This window comes from Elephas maximus, chromosome 27 (assembly GCF_024166365.1).
Source record: "Elephas maximus indicus isolate mEleMax1 chromosome 27, mEleMax1 primary haplotype, whole genome shotgun sequence".
Lineage (NCBI taxonomy): Eukaryota > Metazoa > Chordata > Mammalia > Proboscidea > Elephantidae > Elephas > Elephas maximus.
In genome coordinates this window covers 28,389,872-28,413,164 of record NC_064845.1, presented here as the reverse complement: position 1 = coordinate 28,413,164, position 23,293 = coordinate 28,389,872, and the positions used below count along the sequence as shown (strand labels likewise).

Here is a 23,293-nt window from a genome sequence, read left to right as displayed (position 1 = left end):
GGACCTGCCAGTGTTTCGTTCTGTTGTACACAGGGTTGCTATGAGTCAGGATCAACTCAGTGGCACCTAAAAACAACAGCAACCAACAGGGTCATTGTAATTACAATTACATTGTAATTGACGGATACCTGATTAGTCATACAAACACGCAAAATATTTGTTGGTTGCTGCTATTAGCCTTGTTGGCCTAAAAGGAGAATGATGATTTTTTAGTACTCACAAGTGGTGAGTACTTTTTATGCATTATTTCATTTTATTCTAATAAAAAACTCTTGTGAGGTAAATATTACAACAACTATTTTAAAAGCAATAAGTGGCTTACAGAGGAGGTGGGGGCCAAGACGGCTGACTAGGTAGAAGCTACCTCGGATCCCTCTTGTAACAAAGCCTCGGAAAAACAAGTGAATCGATCACATACATGACAATCTACGAACCCTGACCATCAAACACAGATCTAAAGAGTTGACCTGAGTGACAGAGACTGAGAACGAACAACCACAGGGAAGCAACAACTCCTTTCGGAGCCTGCAGCCAGTGTCCCAGTCAGGAAACTTTGGCGCCGGGCTTTGGACTGGGCGCAGGGGACCTGAGCACGGCATCCTGAGGCAGCGCAAACACGGGACGCGGCACTAGCCCCCAGAAGCGACCTCGGGGGAAGCCCAGCCAGTGCACACAGGCAGCGCAGCCACGTGGCTGACAGAAGGAGAAGCCACCAGTAGGCATCGACTGGTTTTGGAGCCTGGAGTGCGGCGTCCCAGCCAGGGAACATTGGCGCTGGGCTTTGGACTGGGAGCGGAGGAACTGACCACTGCTTCTGAGACAGTGCAAGCACAGGACACGGGCCTGACCCTCGGGGGCAATCTCTACCCACCCAGCACACACAGTCAACACGCCCCTTGGGAATTTCAGAGAAAACAGTAATCCCAAGCAAAATAAGTAACTTTGTCTATATTCCGGGGTGCTACTCTCTCCTATTTATCTGAACCCTCCCCTCCCCTCCCCTTCCCAGGCGGCTTCATTAACATTTGAAATTTCCTGAGCCAGAGAGTGAAGTGTGCTGCGGTTTTTGTTTGTTTCTTTTTTTTCTGGTCTTTTCCTAACCCATTCTCCTGGCCTGAGAGAAGCAGCTACAAAAAAACACAGGGACCAAAAATCCTTCCCTAATTGGACTAAAGACACATAACCAGCTCCAGCCAAACATATGTGATCCACAGTCTTGGGCTTTCATCCCTACAGGGAACAAGGTGGCTAGTATAATGCAAAGGCAATTCTGATAGGGATCTGACTGTAATTGTTTTAGCTCATTACTGGAAAGACAAGTTTCCCAGGTCTGATATCTTTGCATATTGAACAGAGCCCTCACTTACCCACAACAGGGAACTGAGGGCTGAAGCTCCCCCCAGACCACCTAGCCTCCTGCCTTAGGGGTCTAAGGAGGGTGATACCTACCAATCTGTAGAGGTGCATGCATTGGGGGCCTAAGGTACAGCTGCAGAGCCCACCCACTAAAGTGCATTAGGAATACAGACACACCTACCTCACTGGCACTTGGGGGAAGACTGTCAGTATCCTTCCCCCACTGGAGTGTGAAACCCTGCTGCGACTAGAATCTGGTGCACACAACTATCACCACTACTTCTCTAGGTGGATAGGTGACAGTCTGCACCAAACACTTGATGAACCAAAATCAGATTCTACTCAAGCATAGTGAATGGACTCTTAGGCTTATATATCTGGTAACAGCCCAAACCAGCTGGAACTAGGACATAAGTGATTCAAGGGCGACAAGAATCAAAACAGAACAATCTAGTAGCCCATCTACGTATATTGAAAGAAAACAAAAGAGACTGGAACGAGAGAGTGGGCTGACTCATTAGGGGGACAGTAAGGGGGAGTATGGAGTAAGGTGTATACAAGCTTATATGTGACAGACTGACTAGATTTGTAAACTTTCACTTAAAGCACAATAAAAATTATTAAAAAAAAAAAAAAGCGATGAGTGATGTTCAGAGAGCTTAACTGCCAAAACTCGGATGGTCATGTAACTAGTAAGTACTAAACCCATTTCCAAAATTCCAAGCCATCCTCTGACTTTTAAAGTTAGGCCTCTCTTTACCCATGATATTTAAACATGTTCAAGACAGGTTGCTCCACATGAAATGTGCAGGGAAGGGTAGCACCATAGAAAGTGAAAAGTTTAATTTAAATTCATAGAAGGTAGGAAATGCCTGATATAAAAGACGACATGCTGCGTGATTCCATTCCTATGAAATTCTACAGCAGACAAAAATAAGCTATGGTAATTATCTTGTGGGGAGGGGGAGTAGAATTAACTCGAAAGGGGCAAATTGAAATTACTGATGTGACAGAAATAGCCTTATTTTCATAGTGGGTTACATGCTGTTTACATTTTTCAAAGCTCATCAGACTGTATACTGATGATCTGTGCATTTTACTGTACCTAAGTCATAATTCCATTTGAAAAGTTTAAGCTCATAGAAATAGAGATGAATTGTAGACTTGGGAACCAAATGAAACATAGTAACGCTAGAATGATATCACCACGATGGTAAAGGAAAAAGCTCCAAGCTCCTGACTACCAAGTAAACACAAAAAGCAAGTAGAATCTGTCAGAATTAACCTTGTCAGAACTCTGGTACACAGTCAGAGGCGCATGGCAATCAAACGAACACTGAATCAAGAAGGGGGTAACGTCAAGAAAATGGTACGAAAATTGTGTGGCTTTCTGTTACTGGCCTATGCCTCTCCCCTGCCCTGGCTCAGTAGCCAGCTTGAAGGGGCAACCCATATTTTCAGCTTGGGACTCTGGTCCTGGATTCTGAAAGGAATAAACCAAACCTCATGCACAAAGTACTATGTTTGTCTGTTTGAACCTGTCAGTGGCTACCTAAAGGGCTGAAGCAAAACTCATGTCTCTGTATCATCTATCTTAGAGGTAGTACAGGTGGAGGAGTAGCGGGCTCACTGAAAGTCCTGGGCTAAGAGAAGAAGATTCAGACACACATTCGAAAGCTGTGGGGTAAGGTCAGGGGCCAAAAAGAGAGCTTCTTTGGGAAGCTGGGGCATTCAGAAACACCCAGGTATACTGAGGAATTTAAAAAGACATACGAACGCCTAGGTTAAGATGCTCACCCAGAAAAGACCTGAGAACACCTTTAACGTTCACTTGGGGTTGATCTCTAGGTCAGCATAAACCTTCCTAAGTTTTGACGGAGTGTTGCAGGACAGACCCAATCTGCAAAGACCACAGAGGACTTTTCCTCTCATTGCTTACCTTTTCTTTGCTTCTTTTTCCTGTTTTCTTTCATTTTTTTTCTTTTTCTTTTCAACTCCTAGTGTTCATGGAAGTCTCAGTCAGAACAATAGCTGAGCATAACCTAAAGAAACAGAGACTTCAGTGAACACACATATCAAGTAATTCAGACTTTGCAAAAATTATTTCTGAAAGTCACTAAACCAATGGACTTCAACAACAAAACAAAGAGAGAGACAGAGAGGAATGGAGGAAGAAAGGAAAGTCCGGTAGAAGGGGGAGAATCTCATTTCAAGAGTTAAAATATTACTCAAATATCTGATTCTCAATTAAAAAAATCACAACGTATACAGAGAAACAAGGGAGAATGGTCCATTCAAAGGAACAAAGTGACAGAAATCATCCCCAAGAAAGCCAAGTTACTGGACTTACTAAAGACTTTTAAACAACTGTTTTAAATATGCTCAAAGAGCTAAAAGAAAACACAAAGAACTAAAGGAAATCAGAAAAACAATCTATAAACAAAGCGAGAATATCACTAGAAATATAAATTATATATATACACAAAACAGAAGCAAACAGAAAAGTACAATAACTGAAATGAAAAATTCACTAGAGGGGCTCAATAGCAGATTTGAGCTGGCAGAAGGAAGAATCAGTGAACCTGAAGATAGGACAACTGAAATAATTCGATCTGAGAAACCGATAGAAAAAAGAATTTCAAAACAATGTACACAGTCTAACAGACCTGTAGGACACCATCATGCAGAAAATATACACATTATGGAAATCCCAGAATGAGGAGAAAGTAAGAAAGGGACAGAAAGAATATTTGAAGAAATAATGGCTGAAAACTTTCCAAATTTGATGAAAGTCATGAATCTATGCATGCAAGAAGCTCAATGAACTCCAAGGATAAACCTAAAGAGATCCACAGTGAGACACATTATAATCAACCTGATGAACACCAAAGATAAAGAGTTTTGCAAGCAGTAAGAGAGAAGCAAATCATCCCATGAAAAGAATCCTCAAAAAGATTAAGTATCAATTTCTCCTCAGAAACCATGAAGGCCAGAAAGCAGTGGGGTGACATACTTGTAACGATGAAAGAAAAAAAAAAACTGCCAACTAATAATTCTGTATCTGACAAAACTGTCCTTCAAAACTGAGGGCAAAAAATAGAATATTCCCAGAGAAACAAAACCTAAGGAAGTAGGAAATGACCCAAGATGGCAGCTTAGTCACACACACCATGCTGTCCCCCTACAGCAGAGAACCAAGAAACCAAGTGAAACAGATAAAGATGATGTCATGGATAGAACTGTGTCCCCCCAAAATATCTCTGACCTTGGCTAGGCCATGATTTACAGTATAGTGTGATTGTCTACCATTTTGTCATTTCATGATATTTTTCTATGTGTTGTAAATCCTATCACTATGATGTAATGAGATGGATTAGTGGCAGTTATACTGATGAGATCTGCAAGATTAGATAGAGTCTTAAGCCAATCTATTTTGAGATATGAGAGAGAGGAGCGAGCAGAGAGACATGGGAACCTCACACCACCATGAATGCAGTGCTGGGAACAGGGTGTGTCCTTTGGATCTGACATTTCTGCACTCAGATGCTCCCAGACCAAGGGAAGACTGATGACAAGGACCTTCCTCCAGAGCTGACAAAGACAGAAAGCCTTCCCCTGGACCTGGCGCAATGAATTCAGACTTCTGACCTACTGGACTTGGACAGAATAAACTTCTCTTTGTTAAAGCCATCCACTAGTGGTATTTCTATTATAGTACCACTAGATGACTAAGACAGATGACAATCTGGGAACCCAGAACAGCAAATGAGTCAAACACCGAAGGAAAGGAGAACTGAATGAAAACAGCAAACAAGACGTAGAGACTGTAGACGTCCTGCCAGATAGCCCAGCACCATGTGGCCATCTTAAGATAAAGTGAGTTACATTCCTGGGTGAGGAGCTCAGGAAGGCAACTTCACAGAACCCCCATTAAGAGATAGAGATACTGTGTAGAAAAACATGGAACAAAACGAGGTGAGCAAAACATGAACCATATCTAAGGAAGCAAAGTGCAGGAAGGCAGGCGAGAGCCCTAGGGATCCAGGCAAACACAGAGTAGAGACTCACCTAGAAAACAGGGCAGAAGTACTCACAAGCAGCAGTTTCTGGTCATTAGGGCAGCTGGCACTGCCAGAGTGGAGGATCCTTGAAGTGGCAACTAGAGATCCCTCACATGACCAGACTCTGAACAGCCCACTCCCAGCATCTGGTCAGAGCTGGTCCTGATCACTGGTTGCACTCTGTGGGGAGTGCCTCAGCTCCCTCTCTATGCTCCCCGCTTCCCTCCCAGTTCCCAGGAGTGTGCCTCTCTTCCCTTCGCCACTTGGCAATCCACATAACACAACCCCGTGCTCTCAGACTTGCAACCCGAGGTTTTCATCTGTCCCGTGCATTCTCATGCCAACTTGCACACCTGGCAATCCACAGCACACAGTCGTACACTGTCGGACCTGCAACCAGAGGCTCATGCACGCTCCATCCACCCCTGCGCTACACAGCCCACCACTCCCACCACCAGACTGGCAATCAGAGGAGTGAAACTCCAGACTCACTGGTTTCCTTGCTGTTTCTAGAAAACCCCACACACCCTGCTGCATTAGTGCTTTTCAACTTGCTGTTCATTCATCTTGGAGCACGGCTCACTCTGCTCCGGACTCACTGGTTTCCTTGCTGTTTCTAGAAAACCCCACACACCCTGCTGCATTAGTGCTTTTCAACTTGCTGTTCATTCATCCTGGACTAGTACCCTTCTCCCTATATCTGTGTCTCATTTCCCAATTCCTTCACCTTAACAAGGTCATCCCTCATCACCTATCTAAAACAACAAACCTCATGCCCTGGAACTCCAGGTTCATCTTACTGGTTTTATTTCTCTCCAAAGTACTTATTGTCCCCAAAATTAAATGAATAAGTAAATGAACATGTTTGTTCATTTACCTGTTATCACATTCTCCATTGAGAATTTAAGCTCTATTAGAGCACAGACTTTTTTTTTTTTTTACTCTATTTTGCTTATTGCTGAATTCTCAGTGGGCAGAATCGTTTCTGAACTATAGTAGTCACATATATGGCCAAAATAACACACACCTGTTGAGTGAAAGAATGCACAAAGGAACCATTGGGCCATAGTCAATTCATAGCCAAGCACCATTTAAGTAGGGGAAGGGAGACAAGTGGATAGCTTAGGGGACTGAATACACTCATCTTCCCTGCCTACTCCTGGGTCCACAAGTTGTGTCTGGAAACTCTCCTGGGCACAGACTGACTGACAGCAACACCTGAGAGTCTTGGGTCACCACCTCTTTCCATTCCAGGGGATACAATATTGCCGTATGAAAAGTACAAGTTGTGGTTAGAGAAGGTCTAGTTTTAAAATCCATTAATTATTTGGAAGGTTTGAGAAAGTAACTTAACTACATCGAGTCTCACTTTCCTCATCTGTAAAACAAGAGAACAAAGGCTATTTTCCATATGGGATGCAATGAAGATTAAATGAGGTAACATGAAAACAACACTCTGTAAACTGTTAAAAAAAAAAAAAAGGAATAAATATAGATTGTGATGGTAGAAGAGAACAATACTGATTTGGACCTACTTAGCAACTTAGGATTGGAGGAAGACTCATTAAGAACCTAAGACATGCAGATGACACAACCTTGCTTGCTGAAAGTGAAGAGGACTTGAAGCACTTACTGATGAAGATCAGAGACCACAACCTTCAGTATGGATTACACTTCAACATGAACAAAACAAAAATCCTGACAACTGGACCAATAAATAACATCACAACAAACGGAGAAAAGATTGAAGTTGTCAAGGATTTCATTCTGCTTGGATGCACAATCAACATCCATGGAAGCAGCAGTCAAGAAAACAGATGACACATTGCATTTGGGCAAATGTGCTCCAAGTATCTCTTCGAAGTGTTAGAAAGCAAGATGTCACTTTAACAACTAAGGTGCGCCTGACTCAAGCCATGATGTTTTCAATTGCCTCATATGCCCATGAAAGTTGGACAATAATTAAGGAAGACCGAAAAAGAATTGGTACATTTGAATCACAGTGTTGGTGAAGAATATTGAAAATACCATGAATCGCCAGAAGAACAAACAAACCCGTCTTGCAAGAAGTACAGACAGAATGCTCATTAGAAGCAAGGTTGGTGAGACTTTGTCTCACATAATTTGCACATGTCATCAGGACGGACCTGCCCATGGAGAAGGACATCATAAAGTAAAGGGTCAGCGAAAAAGAGGAAGACCCTCAGCAAGACGGATTGACACAGGGGCTGCAACAATGGGCTTAAGCATAACACCGACTGTGAGGATGGCGCAGGACCTGCCAGTGTTTCGTTCTGTTGCACACAGGGTTGCTATGAGTCAGAATTGACTGAGTGGCACCTAAAAACAACAGCAACCAACACAGAGTCATTGTAATTATAATTGTAATTGACGGATACCTGATTAGTCACACAAACAGTCAAAATGTTTGTTGGTTACTGCTATTAGCCTTGTTGGCCTAAAAGGAGGTAGTACAGATGGAGGAGTAGCGGGCTAACGGAAAGTCCTGGGTTAAGAGGAGAAGATTCAGACACATGTTAGAAAGCTGTGGGGTAAGGTCAAGGGGCCAGAACGAGAGCTTCTTTGGGAAACTGGGGCATGCAGAAGCATCCGGGGATACTGAGGAATTTAAAAAGACATACAAACGCCTAGGTTAAGATGCTCACCCAGAAAAGACCTGAGAACACCTTTAACATTCACTTTGCGTTGATCTCTGGGTCAGCGTAAACCTTGCTGAGTATTGAAGGAGTGTTGCAGGACAGACCCCATCTGCAAGGACCACAGAGGATTTTTTCTCTCATTGCTTACCTTTGCTTCTTTTTCCTGTTTTCTTTCATTTTTTTTCTTTTTCTTTTCAACTCCTAGTGTTCATGGAAGTCTCTGACAGAACAATAGCTGAGCACAACCTAAAGAAACAGAGACTTCAGTGAACACACACACCAAGTAATTCAGACTTTGCAAAACTAATTTGTGAAAGTCACCAAACCAATGGACTTCAACAACAAAACAAAGAGATAGACAGAGAGGAATGGAGGAAGAAAGGAAAGAAGGAAGAAAAGAAAGTCCAGTAGAAGGGGGAGAATCTCATTTCAAGAGTCCTCATATCACTCAAATATCTGATTTTCAATTAAAAAAATCACCAGGTATACAGAGAAACAGGGGAGAATGGCCCATTCAAAGGAACAAAGTGACAGAAATCATCCCCAAGAAAGCCAAGTTACTGGACTTACTAGATAAAGATTTTTAAACAACTCTTTTAAATATGCTCAAAGAGCTAAAAGAAAACACAAAGAACTAAAGGAAATCAGAAAAACAATCTATAAACAAAGCGAGAATATCACTAGAGATATAAATTATATACATATAAAAAAAAAAGAACCAAACAGAAAAGTACAATGACTGAAATGAAAAATTCACTAGAGGGGCTCAGCAGCAGATTTGAGCTGGCAGAAGGAAGAATCAGTGAACTTGAAGATAGGACAACGGAAATAATCCAATCTGAGAAACTGAAAGAAAAAAGAACTTTAAAACAATGTACAGAGTCTAACACACCTGTAGGATGCCATCATGCAGAAAATATACACATTATGGATATCCCAGAATGAGGAGAAAGTAAGAAAGGGACAGAAAGAATATTTCAAGAAATAATGGCTGAAAACTTTCCAAATTTGATCAAAGTCATGAATCTATGCATGCAAGAAGCTCAATGAACTCCAAGGATAAACCCAAAGAGATCCACAGTGAGACACATTATAATCAACCTGATGAACACCAAAGATAAAGAGTTTTGAAAGCAGCAAGAGAGAAGCAAATCATCACATGCAAAGAATCCTCAAAAAGATTAAACATCAATTTCTCCTCAGAAACCATGAAGGCCAGAAAGCAGTGGGGTCACATACTTATGACAATGACAGAAAAAAAAAGAAACTGCCAAATAATAATTCTGTATCTGACAAAATAGTCCTTCAAAATTGAGGGCAAAAAATAGAACATTCCCAGATAAACAGAAGCTAAGGAAGGAGGAAATGACCCAAGATGGCAGCTTAGTCACACACACCATGCTGTCCCCCTACAGCAACGAACCAAGACACCAAGTGAAACAGATAAAGATGATGTCATGGATTGAACTGTGTCCCCCCAAAATATTTGTTAACTTGGCTAGGCCATGATTTCTAGTATAGTGTGATTGTCTACCATTTTGTCATTTCATGATATTTTTCTACCTGTTGTAAATCCTATCACTATGATGTAATGAGATGGATTAGTGGCAGTTATACTGATGAGATCTGCAAAATTAGATAGTGTCTTAAGCCAATCTATTTTGAGATACGAGAGAGAGGAGCGAGCAGAGACACATGGGAACCTCACACCACCAAGAATGCAGTGCTGGGAACAGGGTGTGTCCCTTTGGACCTGATGTTTCTGCATGGAGATGCTTCCAGACCAAGGGAAGACTGATGATAAGGACCTTCCTCCAGAGATGACAAAGAAAAAAAGCCTTCCCCTGGACCTGGCGCCCTGAATTCAGACTTCTGACCTACTGGACTTTGACAGAATAAACTTCTCTTTCTTAAAGCCATCCACTAGTGGTATTTCTATTATAGTAGCACTAGATGACTAAGACAGATGACAATCTGGGAACCCAGAACAGCAAAGGAGTCAAACACCGAAGGAAAGGAGAACTGAATGAAGACAGCAAACAAGACTTACAGACTGTAGGCATCCTCCCAGCCAGCCCAGCACCATGTGGCCATCTTAAAACAAAGTGAGCTACATTCCTGGGTGAGGAGCTCAGGAAGGCAACTTCACAGAACCCCCATTAAGAGACAGAGATACTGTGTAGACAAACGTGCAGCAAAACAAGGTGAGCAAAACACGAACCATACCTAAGGAAGCAAAGTGCAGGAAGGCAGGCGAGAGCCCTAGGGATCCAGGCAACCATAGACTAGGGAGTGAGCTAGAAAATAGGGCAGAACTACTCACCAGCAGCAGTTTCTGATCATTAGGGCAGCTGGCACTGCCAGAGTGGAGGATCCTTGAAGTGGCAGCTAGAGATCTCTCACTTGACCAGACTCTGAACAGCCCACTCCCAGCATCTGGTCAGAGCTGGTCCTGATCACTGGGTGCACTCTGTGGGGAGTGCCTCAGCTCCCTCTCTATGCTCCCCGCTTCCCTCCCAGTTCCCAGGAGTGTGCCTCTCTTCCCTTCGCCACTTGGCAATCCACATCACACAGCCCCGTGCTGTCACACTTCCAACCCGAGGTTTGCATCTGCCCCGTCCATTCTCATGCCAACTTGCACACCTGGCAATCCACAGCACACAGTCGTACACTGTCGGACCTGCAACCAGAGGCTCATGCACGCTCCATCCACCCCTGCGCTACCCAGCCCACCCCTCCCGCCACCAGACTGGCAATCGGAGGAGTGAAACTCCCCTCTCCCGCCCACCATTCCACCCACCTGGCGATCAGCAGTGAAAGCTCCTGTGCTACCTACCCAGTGACAAGTGACCCACGCACTCTCACCCCAACCACTGGGAAACCCGCAAGGCACACACACAATGCCCAACCCAGAGATCAGTAAGAACGCTCCCTGCACCCATGCTCCAGTAACCAGCTGGAAAGACACATCACCTCAGCAGCAATGGCAATACATCCTGACAGGTGCCAACTGAACCTCTGCCAAATGATGATCAGGAGATCCTAGTGCCCTCAGCCTACATCTCACCATCTGCAATGCCACACATTCCATATCCAAAGAGTTCTTGCAGGCTGTCTACACTTGTGCTGAAACCCCTTGATACCCTACCACCTAATGAGATAACAATTTGTGCATGTACAGTGGGCCTACCCCATCTATTTGGGTAGCACTCTCTCATGGTGGATATGGAAACATCCTGCCCTGACCTCCAGAAAACACACTAACTCTATCACTAACCCAGAAGGATCCCATGGTCCCACAAGTGCTGTGGAAGGAAGCTGAACACCCAACACTTGTCACCCAATGTCAGGAGAAGAGCCAGCTCTCCCACCTCCACTCAATCCAGTAAGGGAAGACAAATGAGCCTACCCAAAGAAGATTCACACATGAGTGTGACAAACCATACCCCATAGTGAGAGCAAATCATCCTCAGCCAAAATATACCACCAAAGTTACAAATAAGCCAGAACCACAAAATAAGTAATGCAAAGGAATAAAGTCATTCTAAAGAGAAAGAAAAGAAACAAGGCTCTGGATACATCAAAACAAAATAAAATAAATTAGCACACATCAGGAGCAAGGTAGAATGAAGAAAACTAAAGACACAAGGGAGAGATTAATCCAAAGGACTAATGGACCAAAACTACCACAGCCTCCACCAGACTGAGTCCAGTGCAACTAGATGGTGCCTGGCTACCACCACTGACTGCTCTGACAGGGATCACAATAGAGGGCTCTGGACAGAGATGGAGAAAAATGTAGAACAAAATTCTAACTCACAAAAAAAGACCAGACTTATTGGCTTGACAGACTACAGAAACCCCAAGAGTATGGCCCCCATCACACTTTTAGCTCAGTAATGAAGTCACTCCTGAGGCTCACCCTTCAGCCAAAGATTCAACAAGCCCATAAAACAAAACAAGACTAAAAGGGCACACTAGCCCAGGGGCAAGGATGAGAAGGCAAGTGGGGACAGGAAAGCTGGTAACAGGGAACTCAAGGTCAAGGAGGGGAGAGTGTTGACATGTCGGAGGGTTGATATCCAATGTCACAAAAGAACATGCGTACCAACTATTTAATGAGAAGCTAGTTTGTACTGTAAACCCTCATCTAAAGTATAATAAAAAAAATCAGCAAAAAACATACAATCAAGAAAGAAATATATAAATAAATTAACACCTTAATACCTCAGAGACAGTAGACAATAACAAATCATAGGAAGAAACAGGATAAGACAGCTCAAAAAAGTGAGCAAGATAAAGGAGCAGAAAACCTTACTGAGGAAGAACCACCTAATGAGGGATTCAAAAGACATATATAGGACCATCAAAGAGATCAAGGAAAACACAGACAAAACCCTAGAAGAATTCAGGAAAACAATACAAGAACAAAATCACAAGATAGACAATTAGAAACCATACAAAAACAACAACTAGAAATTCAGAAGATTAACAATAAAAAATCAGAAGTAAATAATGCAATGGAGTACACAGAAGTAGAATTTAGTCAATTAGAGAAAGAACCAGCAAAATAGAGAATAAATTCCTTGTTACTAAGTTGTTTGAGGAACAATCACAAAAAAGATGACGAAAAATGAAGAAAGCTTAAAAGTTATATGGGACACTATCAAGAATAATAATTTACACATAATAGAAATTCCAGAAGAGGAAGAGAAAAAAAAAAAGTATAGAGAGAATTTTCAAAGATTTATTGCCAGAAAATTTCCCTAATGTCATCAAAGACAAGAAGGTTTCCATCCAAGAAGCTCAACAAACCCCATACAGGATAAACCAAACAAACCAAAACCAGCGCCATTGAACCAATGCCAGAACCCCCAAAAAGTCACTAAGACATATTATAATTAAACTTTCCAAGAACAAAGAAAGAATTCTAAGAGCAGCTTAAGAAAAACAAAGTATCACCTACAAGGGGGCACCAATAAGACTAAGCACTGATTTCTCAGCAGAAAACATGCAGCAAGAAGGTAATGGGATGACATATGTAAAGCACTCAAAGAAAAGAACTGCCAACCAAGAATCTTATATTCAGCAAAACTGTCTTTCAAATAGAATGAAAAAACTAGAACATTTTCAGATAAAAGAAAAATAAGGGAATGTGTAAAAATCAGACCAACCTTTCAAAAAAACATTAAAGGGAGTCCTTCAGACAGAGAACCAACAATATCAGAGAACAATCTGAAACTAAGACATATAACAACATCACACAGATACCAACACAGATAAAGAATTCTCAAAAGTAAAATAAAGTGCAAAACTGAAAACAGGATACCAGAGATGTCAATCTGTAAACAATGACAGCTTCTAAACAAAAAGGGGGAATAAATGGAGAGGAAGTCAAGGCGATATCAAGATATAACACTGTTTTAAACTTAGGAAGATAAAGGTGAATTTCAGAGTAACCACAGGCAAAATTAATAAATCTACTTACCAAACAAAAACAAAATCAAAAAGAATCAGTAAGCACAAAGTCAACAACAATTGCGGATATGGGAAGAAAATCCATAAACAAAAACAACTTAGCAAAAAAATTTAAGTGGAACAAAGAAATCATTAACACCACACAAAAAAAAGGCATAACAAAATGACAACGGTAAATACATACCTATCAATAATCACACAGAAAAGAGACAGAGTGCAGAATGGATAAAAGAAATCCATGATTCATCAATATGTTGCCTACAACACACACTTCGGACATGAGGACATAAATGGCTAAAAATCAAAGGATGGAAAAAAATATATATATCAAACAAATAGTAACCAAAAGAGAGTAGGAATGGCAATAATAATCTCTGATAAAACAGACTTAAAGTCAACATCCATTATAAGAGACAGAAGGGCATCATTAACTATTAAAGGGTTAATCCACCAAAAGGACATAACCCTAATAAATATTTATGTACCTAATGACAGAGCTCCAAAATACATAAAGCAAACTCCAACAGAATTGGAGTTCTACAATAGTAAAACAGACAGTTCTACAACAGTAGTAGGAAACTTTAACACAACACTTTCGATGAAGGACAGAACAACTTGAAACAAACTCAACAAAGATACTGCAGATCTAACCAACAGACTGGAAAAGTTTTTGGCTATGAAAAATCGAATCAGCATCTGATCTCTAAAATCTACATGATACAGCAAAAACTCAACAACAAAAAGACAAATAACCCAATTAAAAAACTGGCAAGGACATGAACAGGCTCTTCACCAAAGACATTCAGGAGCTAACAGATACATGAGGAAATACTCACGATCATTAGCTATTAAAATAAAAATGGAAATCAAAACTACAATCAGATACCATTTCACCCCAACAAGGCTAGTGTTAATCAAAAAATCACAAAATAATAAATGTTGAAGAGGTTGTAGAGAGACTGGAACACTTACACACTGCTAGTGGGAATGTAAAATGTTACTACTTTGGAAATCAATTTGGCGCTTCCTTAGAAAGCTAGAAATGATCCAGCAATCCCACTCCTTGGAATATATACTTGAGAAATAAGACCCCTCACATAAACAGTATATGCACACCCATGTTCACTGCGGCACCGTGTACAGCAGGAAAAAAGATGGAAGCAACCGAGGTGCTCATCAACGGATGAATGGATAAATAATGGTATATTCCCATAATGGAGTACTACCTAACAATTAAGAACAATGAAGAATCCATGAAACATCTCATAACATGGAGGAATCTGGAAGGCATAATGCTGAGTGAAATCAGTCAGTTACCAAAGGACAAACATTGTATGAGACCACTATTATAAGAACTCAAGAAAAAGTTTAAACACGGAGGAAAATATTATTTGATGGTTATAAGGGTGGGGAGGAAGTGAGAGGGGTATTCACTAATTAGATAGTAGACAAGAACCATTTTAAGTGAAGGGAAATATAACACACAATACAGGGGAGGTCAGTACAACTGGGCTAAACAAAAAGCTAAGAAGTTTCCTGAATACAACCAAACACTTCGAAGGCCAGAGTAGCAGGACTGGAGTCTGGGAACCATGATTTCAGGGAACATCTAGGTCAATTGGCATAACAAAGTATATTAAGAAAACGTTCTGCATTTCACTTTGGTGAGCGGCGTATTGGGTCATAAATGCTAGCTAGCAGCCATCTAAGAGCATCAGTTGGTCTCAGAAAGGGTCACATAAACCAGAGACTACATCAGCCTGAGACCAGAAGAACTAGATGATGCCCGGCTACCACCGACGACTGCCCTGGCAGGGGGCACAAAAGAAAATCCCTGATGGAGCAGGAGGACAGTGGGATGCAGACCTCAAATTCTCCTCAAAAGATGACTTTATGGTCTGACTGAGACTAGAGGGACCCTGGAGGTCATGGTGCCTGGAACCTCTGTTAGCCCAAGACTGGAACTATTCCCGAAGCCAACTCTTCACACAGGGATTGGACTGGACTATAAGACAGAAAGTGATACTGGTGAGGAGTGAGCTTCTTGGCTCAAGTAGACACATCAGACTAGGTGGGCAGCTCCTGTCTAGAGGCAAGATGAGAAAGCAGAAAGGGACAGAAGCTGGTTAAATGGACACAAGGAATATAGAGTGGAGAGGAGGAGTCTGCTGTCTCATTAGGGGGAGAGCAGCTAGGAGTACCTAGCAAGATATGCAGAGTTCTTGTATGAGAGACTGACTTGATTTGTAAACTTTCATTTCAACCACAATAAATTAAAAAAAAAAAAAAGATTCAGAAAATCTAAATTAACACAATCAATCAACTCGACCTTGTAGATATATACAGAACACACCACCCAACAGCAGCACAGTACACATTCTTCTCCAATGCGCATGTACCATTCTCCAGAAGAGGCCACATTTTAGGCCACAAATCAAACCTCAATAAATTAAAAAACATCAAAGTACAGGTATGTACCACTTAATGTCCACAATACATTCTGTGAAATATGACATTACATGATTAGGACATTGTGTGAACACCACAGTATATACAGGAGAGAGGTACACAGGATGGTCACCAGCCACACCAAGGGACTGTGCAAAAATTTCGCTCTGCCGTAGTCAGTCCTGCATGGCTACTAGCCCGTCTCCAGGAGACACACCTGGCCCCCAACCTGCTGTGGCACGCACTTGCTGTCCAGCCAGCTGCCAGCTCCATTCCCTTCATTCCTCCCTGCCTTCCCCATCCCCAATAATGGCTTTCAATTCTTCCAGTCCTGCCCGCCCCTCCTTTACATCACATCTCCACATGCCTTTCCTATTCTTTCTCCTACCACCCCCTTGAGCCCAATAATTAGGTGACCAACCACAATGGGAGGAGCTGCAGCCTCAGGCCTGAGCTTCAAGTGTAGGGCGCCCAGGCTGACTGGAGCTGTGGCCTCAGCAGGGCATACCCCTCAGCAGCTCTGGCAGCATCACCCTGCCTGAGGTGAATATAGCAGGACAGGCAGCCACAGATGGGCACCGAGACCCTCACCCCTCTGCCCCTGGGGCCAGGGCAGATGTGGGACCCAGACAGCTAGTGAGAGACGGATCAGATTTCCAGCAAAGTACATCTGTGACATCCTGTTCTGTGACTGGGATTGCTAAACTCTATTATAACTTTACGGAACCACAGACATGTATGCAGTTGGATATTACCTGAAAGAATGTTAAGTGATGTATACCTGTAATGCAGAACATCTTCTTTGATCATAACGCTATAAAGCTAGAAATCAATAATAGAAAGAACAGTAAAGAAAAAAAAAAAACATGGAAACTGAATAATAACTTACTTAAAAACTATTGGGTAATCGAAGAAATTAAAAATGAAATTGAAAAATTCTTAAAATCCAATGAGAAAGAGGTGGAGCCAACATGAAGCTATAGACAGAAGCGCCATGCCATCCTTCTGCAGCAAAGACCAGAAAAACTAAGTAAAACAGATAACGAATGTCAATCCTGGAAGCCGAAGCATCAAATGAAAGAATAAAGAACTCAATCAAGCACCAAATGGAATAAGAAACTGACAGAGAACAAGGAGAACTACAGAGTGGAGGTCCCCTACCAGCTAAGGCAGCACGCATTTGCCATCTTGGACCACAGCCACAAAGGAACGCAAACAAGGAGTACAAGAAGGCAACTTCACAGAGCTCCCGACAGGAGACAGAGCACCCAGTAACCAGGGATACATGCTTTCCCACCCTCACCCTTTTTCCCTCTATGTGGCCTCCACTGCTTTCCAATGGGCCATGGTTACTCAGCTGGAGAGACACCAGCTCACTGCTGGCTGATTTGCCATCTTGGAACTTAGCCACCAAGGACTGCAGATAAGGAGGACGGGAAGGCAAACTTCATGCTGCTCCCAACAGGACACAGAGTACCCAGTAACTAGGGGTACACACTTTCCCACCTCCCAGCCTTGTTCCCTTGACACAGCCTCCAATAAAAAAAGAATAAAATAAAATAAGAAGACGGAAAAAAAAAGTGACCAATAAAAGTTCTTTCTGGTGGAACAGGGAAAGCTATTGATAGCTAGGAGAATCATGCTCCCCCTTGCCTGCTTTCTTCCTTGTTTCTGATGCCCCCTCGAAGGAGGTGGGTGCTAGGAACGGGTCACATTTAAAAACATTAAGTCAGCCACAGCTTTACTTGTTTGGAAGTCCAAGGCAAGAACCAATGATGGGCTCAGGAGAGACAGCACCAAGAAGCATAGCCCCTTCCCGCACCTAATGGGAAGGGCGGAGCGGCTCACTAGATGGGGGATGCTCAGTCACAGGTCCTCAATCAAGCATCTGCACCCACAGTCCTTCCCCTGGTGCACATTTATCCCTCAGGCGACTCACAGCGAGTGGCCTACGGCAGGACATGACTCAAGGATCCAGGATTTTAATTTTAGGCTCTCAGCCATCTTTCAGAATCTCTCAGGATCTCTTTACATCCTGGAGGGAGCAGATGTTTTACCATTGCTACAGAATCTTCATCGAGGGTTGCTGCAACTTAATTCCTGATCCTGTGGGAACAATGATAATTTTGTTTTATTTTTGCAAAAAAAAAATTATATATGCACAGATTTGAGCTGCTTTACCTTTATCTAGTTTAGCCTGCAAGATTAATGCTCATTTAAAAATAAAATGAAAGGTTTTAATCTTCTGGCAACACATGGTTATCTTTGTATAAATCTTCCTATTCAAAAGAAATACATATATATATACATACGTATGTTAAAATGAACTCTATATAATTCTGTACTTTTTTCTCTTCTCATTTGTTTTTTTTTTTTTTTAATTCCATAGAGGGTGTAGGAATCTTCAAGAAGAGAAAGAAGAGCAACTGGAGCAAATGATTCCCCTCTGTTCTTTTCACTTCAGTAGTCAGCAGCTGGGTGAGAAAGCTGACCCCGGCCACCCCTGGGTAACAAACTACACTTCCTCCTCACCCACCAGCTGGAGAAGCTCTGCTGCACCCCTTCTCTGCTGACTCCCAATCAGCAAAGCTCCATCCCTCTAAGGAAACGCTGACTGATTCTCTGTTAGTGCCACCGGGATCCAGCTACTCGGTGAGAAGAATTCAGTGTTAGAGCCTTAAATGACTTCATCGACATCATGAGCTCTTTGTGCTGCCACAGATCACCCCGCTCACAGCTGTGCCGGTCCCAATGGAACCTGGACCGTCGTTCTTACCCTGACACAGAATCAGGAATCAGGACAGAGCCTTCTGTGATATTATAATGCATTCCCTTGTAAAGTCACACTCAATCGTTGGTTCACATGAACAAAACCCACTATAACAACATATTAACTATGCTTTCTAAGACAGTAATCCCCGAAATGACACGATTTACACGGAATTTATTTTTAGACTAATAAGCCAAGTTTTTTTTTTTTTTCTCAGAACTGGAATCTTACAAACCCAGCTGTTCAACAGCAATTGTCACAGATGTCAAAATGTCTTTCAACATTTAGACAGTCACCTAGCCATTATTCTCGTGGGATACTTGAGTGCCTGAGAGAATCACACTTGACGGATGCAAAAAATAGGATAGCCATATGGTAAATACAACTCCCCATGTCCCAATCATCTAATCTAGTAATTTCCCTACTATTCTATACTGAGAGGAAGCCCATTGTCCCAATTAAAAGAATGGGTTCATGCTTCTCCCCAAATGCTCCCGAACATGAGAACATGTAATTTTTGTGAATGACCTTCCAATTCTCTATGCTACACGTAACCCACAAATGCTATGTATACTGATTCCCAAAGTTAACAACTCAGGGTCCCTATGTCAGAGAAAGAAGTCCCTGAGTGGCGCAAACAGTGACACACTCGATTACTAGCTGAAAGGTTGGAAGTTTGAACCCATCCAGAGGCACCTTGGAAGACAGGCCTGGTGATCTACTTCTAAAAGGTCACAGCGTTGAAAACTTGATGGGGAGACCCAAGGCCCCTGCACTGAGAAGCTCCTAGGATGGGAAGACTGATGACAAGGACCTCCCCACAGAGCTCACACAGAGAAAAGGCCTTCCCCTGGACCTAGCATCATGAATTTGGACTTCTAGCCTCCTAAACTGTGAGAGAACAAATTTCTCTTTGTTAAAGCCATCCGCTTGTGGCACTTCTGTTACAGCAGCACTAGATGACTAAGACACCAACCTATCTACCAAAACAGCTTCTCTCACTGTCCCCTTTCTGCTACACAGAAGTGCCCCTTTCTTCTAGTAAAAACTTAACACCTAGTACTATAAATGCAGGGCAGACAGAATATAAATAACAAGGCTACCTGTCTAAGACGGCTTCTCCACCTATTAGATCCAAGATCTGTCCACATTTGTCATAAGCTTTGCAAGTGTATCTAACACTACAGAGACCAGAAAACACCGCAAGGGCGAACGCAAGCCTGCCAGGATGGTTTACATCTAATACCTGCACTGACCCTGCCTCAGAGTCAAGTTGGTGCTTTCTATTAAAATATCTTACATCACTCGGGTCTAGATCAGGATTACAGCCTTTTTCACTTTTTCAACACACAGTTCTAAAGAGTAACAAAACAACACACGTATCATACTAAAGCATTTATCAAAGGTATATGTGAAGGCAACGTTTTTCCATATTCCAAAAGAGAGGAGACAGAAAAGTAAAGGCTCTAGAACAAAGAGACTTCTCCAAACAGTCTCTGGTCTTCATTAATCACCTCAACAGCTCTTCTGGATCAGCGGTCATTTCAAAAGACACTTCGATTTGGGGGGTTACTTCTCTATGTCCTCTGGTCTACTTATGTATGCGTCACTTTCACATTACAAGGTTACTCCATGAAGAGCACTTCCTTGACTGCTCTTCTCAACAGCCTCCTTCCTGCCTCCTCCACCCTCCTCTTTCTTTCCTCTCCAAAAGAAAGCCTTCTTCCAGAATACACTGTCACAATAAACTAGGACAGGATGTCTTCAAATAAACTCAGATGCCAGTACTGCTCACCATTTCCCACACCACTAAGCCTTTACCCTTCTCCAAATTCCCACTGCCCCTCACTTACTGCCATCACAAAGATTAAGAGTGATCTTTGGATCTTGGAAATGTGGGGAGACAGGTATTGTTTCTGAGCACTTACAGAACCCCCTAGTTACCACGCAGTACTATGCACATTACTTCCTTACACTGTGTCTACAGGTAGTGAAACTGAGGCATCATGAGGTTAAATCATTAAAATACAATCCCAGAGAAACTCAGAGCAAGATTAAATTCCTGTATCTCCCACTGGAGTCACTCTCAACTGGGGCTCTTTGGGTGCCCCTCCCCGCTCAGGCAGACATCTGCCATGTCTGGAGACATTTTTGATTGTCACAATTCGGGAGGGGGGCAGTGCTACTGGCATCCAGTGAGCAGAGGCCAGTGATGCTGCTAAACATCCTACAACAACTCCCCCTTCCCCCCGCCCCCGCAACAAACAAGAACTCTCTGGATCAAAATGTCAACTGCATTGACCTAATCTTTAGGATTACGTTCTTTGGCCCCTAATAGATAGTCAAAGAATGGCCTACTCTACAATTTTATCATTTTACAGCATTTATACATGCCAGTCAAGTGCTATTTCTGACATGCTATACTTTTTTTTTTATACTTTTTAGTTACTCTTAAAACAGAGGATATAAGGAGCCATAGAGGAAAATGAGTAGAGCTCGCAAAGCCCAACTCTTTTCCTTTATTGAGAAAACCTGGCAAAGACCAGCTCCTTTCCTTAGCAACCTCCATCCCCTGAGCTGTGGTCTGCCTGTGCCTGGCTGCTCACCTGGAGTCTTCAGTTGCTGACATGCTCTTGCAGCTGCCTTTTCTCTGCTTTGCTCATCCCCACACACATGCTTCACTCCACAGCAGTAATGATGTACTTTGGTGGGAATCTCCAGAGATCTACAGCCCCTACTTGTCTGTTTTGCTCAGTAAATGACATTCATTACCGAGCCATGTGAGGCATCTAAGGACATCAGCCTTTCTGGCTGCCCTCTGTCTGAGGCTGGGCAATGGGACATTATCTAGTAAGGGCTCCAAATTACTAACGTAAGCTGAAAACAACACTCCAACCAGTTTTTAAGCTGAATACAATTTTAATTTTTCACTTCCTGTCCATCTTTCCTAACCATCCTTGGCTCTGCCTAGATTTCTATTAATTATAATTTTCTCTTCAAGGAGTCTGCTTAGAGTTCAAGCTGGAGATGCTGGAGAGCTCAAAAAAGAGATGTGGTATCTTTTCTACCCCTTCTTCCCAGACTTCCACCCGGACTCTCAGAAGGGAACACCAAACAGTGACTTTCTCCTTCCGGCCTCAAAACTCTTCAGCACAAATGAGAGCTCAAAGGCAGCCTTGGTCATAATGCTCCCAATGCCAATACCCGGTTCACTGTTGTTAGGTGCCATCAGATTCCCAGGTCTTTCTCCCGTGGAGCAGCTGCGTGGGTTTGAACTGCCAACCTTATGGTTAGCAGCCGAGTGCTTAAACTTTGTGCCACCAGGGCTCCTCACCTGATTCACTAGGAACTGTAAATAGATGAGTAAATGGACATGTGACTGCCAGTGACAAAGGATAAAGTGGAACTGGCAGAACCATGTGCTTTGCTAATGCTATTTTCCACCAAACCTGGAATCCTCAACTCTCTGGCAAGCTGTTTCCTTTCTAGAAAAAGTAATTAACAAAAGAACAGCTAAGGAAAGTGATCCACGGAGAAGGAGGATGGTGGTTGAGGGAATGTGAGCTGGTAGAGCTAACAACCTGATATGGTACAGGAAAAGGGCAATCAGACCTGGTTCCATTCTTGACAACATGCCCCAGGAAGTCCCAACAACCCTTCCCTGGTTCTAGGAAAATCATGTCTCATGTCAATAAATCCCTAACGATGCCTGAGATATTTCCACCCACATAATGAATTCCATCCTATCACCCAAAACCTAATGGTTTTCTCTTCACAATTATTATTGGCATGGTGTCTATTGACTTGAATCAACACAGGCTTTGGGAACCTTTCACAAGCAGGGTATCCCACTGCACTAACTCCAAGAGGCTGGAGAGACAAGAGTCCCTATCACTGGGCAAAGGCAGAGTTAACAGTGGCAGCCACTGCCTTTGCCTTACCCTGGAGTAGAGAGTGTGGTACCCTTCAAACACGTCTTCACAACCCATCAGCTCTGCTGCTTTTCACCACTCACTCACTTCTGCATGCTGGACCATGATCAATCAATCACCAACTGCCAGAGACAAAAAAAAGAATGAATGCATTAGGCCAACAGACCCACGACTCCAACTACTAAGTCATTGCTCGAGTGTATTTGTTAAAGTTGGCTAAGTGCTGAAGAAATAGACCCAAACACAGATAATGGTTCAAGCTCACAATAAAAGTTTACTTCTAGCTCCTGTACACATACTGGACAGGTGAAAGGTCTGTCACTGAGGTGGGCCTCCTCAATGCAGTGATCCAGGGACCCAGGCTGACAACTGTCTTGCCATCTCTGAAACAATTTCTAAGGTTGCTCTGGGGTGAGGCGGGGCCAAGATGGTGGAGTAGTCTGATGCTTCCGGATCCCTCTTACAACAAAGACCTGAAAAAAACAAGTGAAATGGTTATATATATGACAAGGTAGGATCCTTGAATATCAAAGGCAAAGTTCAGAAGTTAGACTGAGTGGCAGGGGGACGGAGAGACAGTTCAGAAGC

At 42.7% G+C, this 23,293-nt stretch overlaps 1 protein-coding gene across 10 annotated transcripts in view; it reads right to left on the bottom strand.

Annotated features, from left to right (window-relative positions):
- Positions 1–23,293, bottom strand: part of LOC126068313 (ral guanine nucleotide dissociation stimulator-like) — a 497,494-nt gene that overhangs the window by 72,308 nt on the left and 401,893 nt on the right. For 4 of the 10 annotated variants that reach the window (XR_007515606.1, XR_007515605.1, XR_007515603.1 and 1 more), the window contains one exon: positions 3,296–3,398. The exons of 5 other annotated variants lie outside the window; for them this stretch is intronic. The gene's annotated coding sequence lies outside the window, so the exon portion shown is untranslated. Of the gene's footprint in view, positions 1–3,295; positions 3,399–8,225; positions 8,324–17,942; positions 18,060–23,293 lie in introns of those variants that run through there. One more of the 10 variants, XR_007515604.1, reaches the window with a different exon arrangement.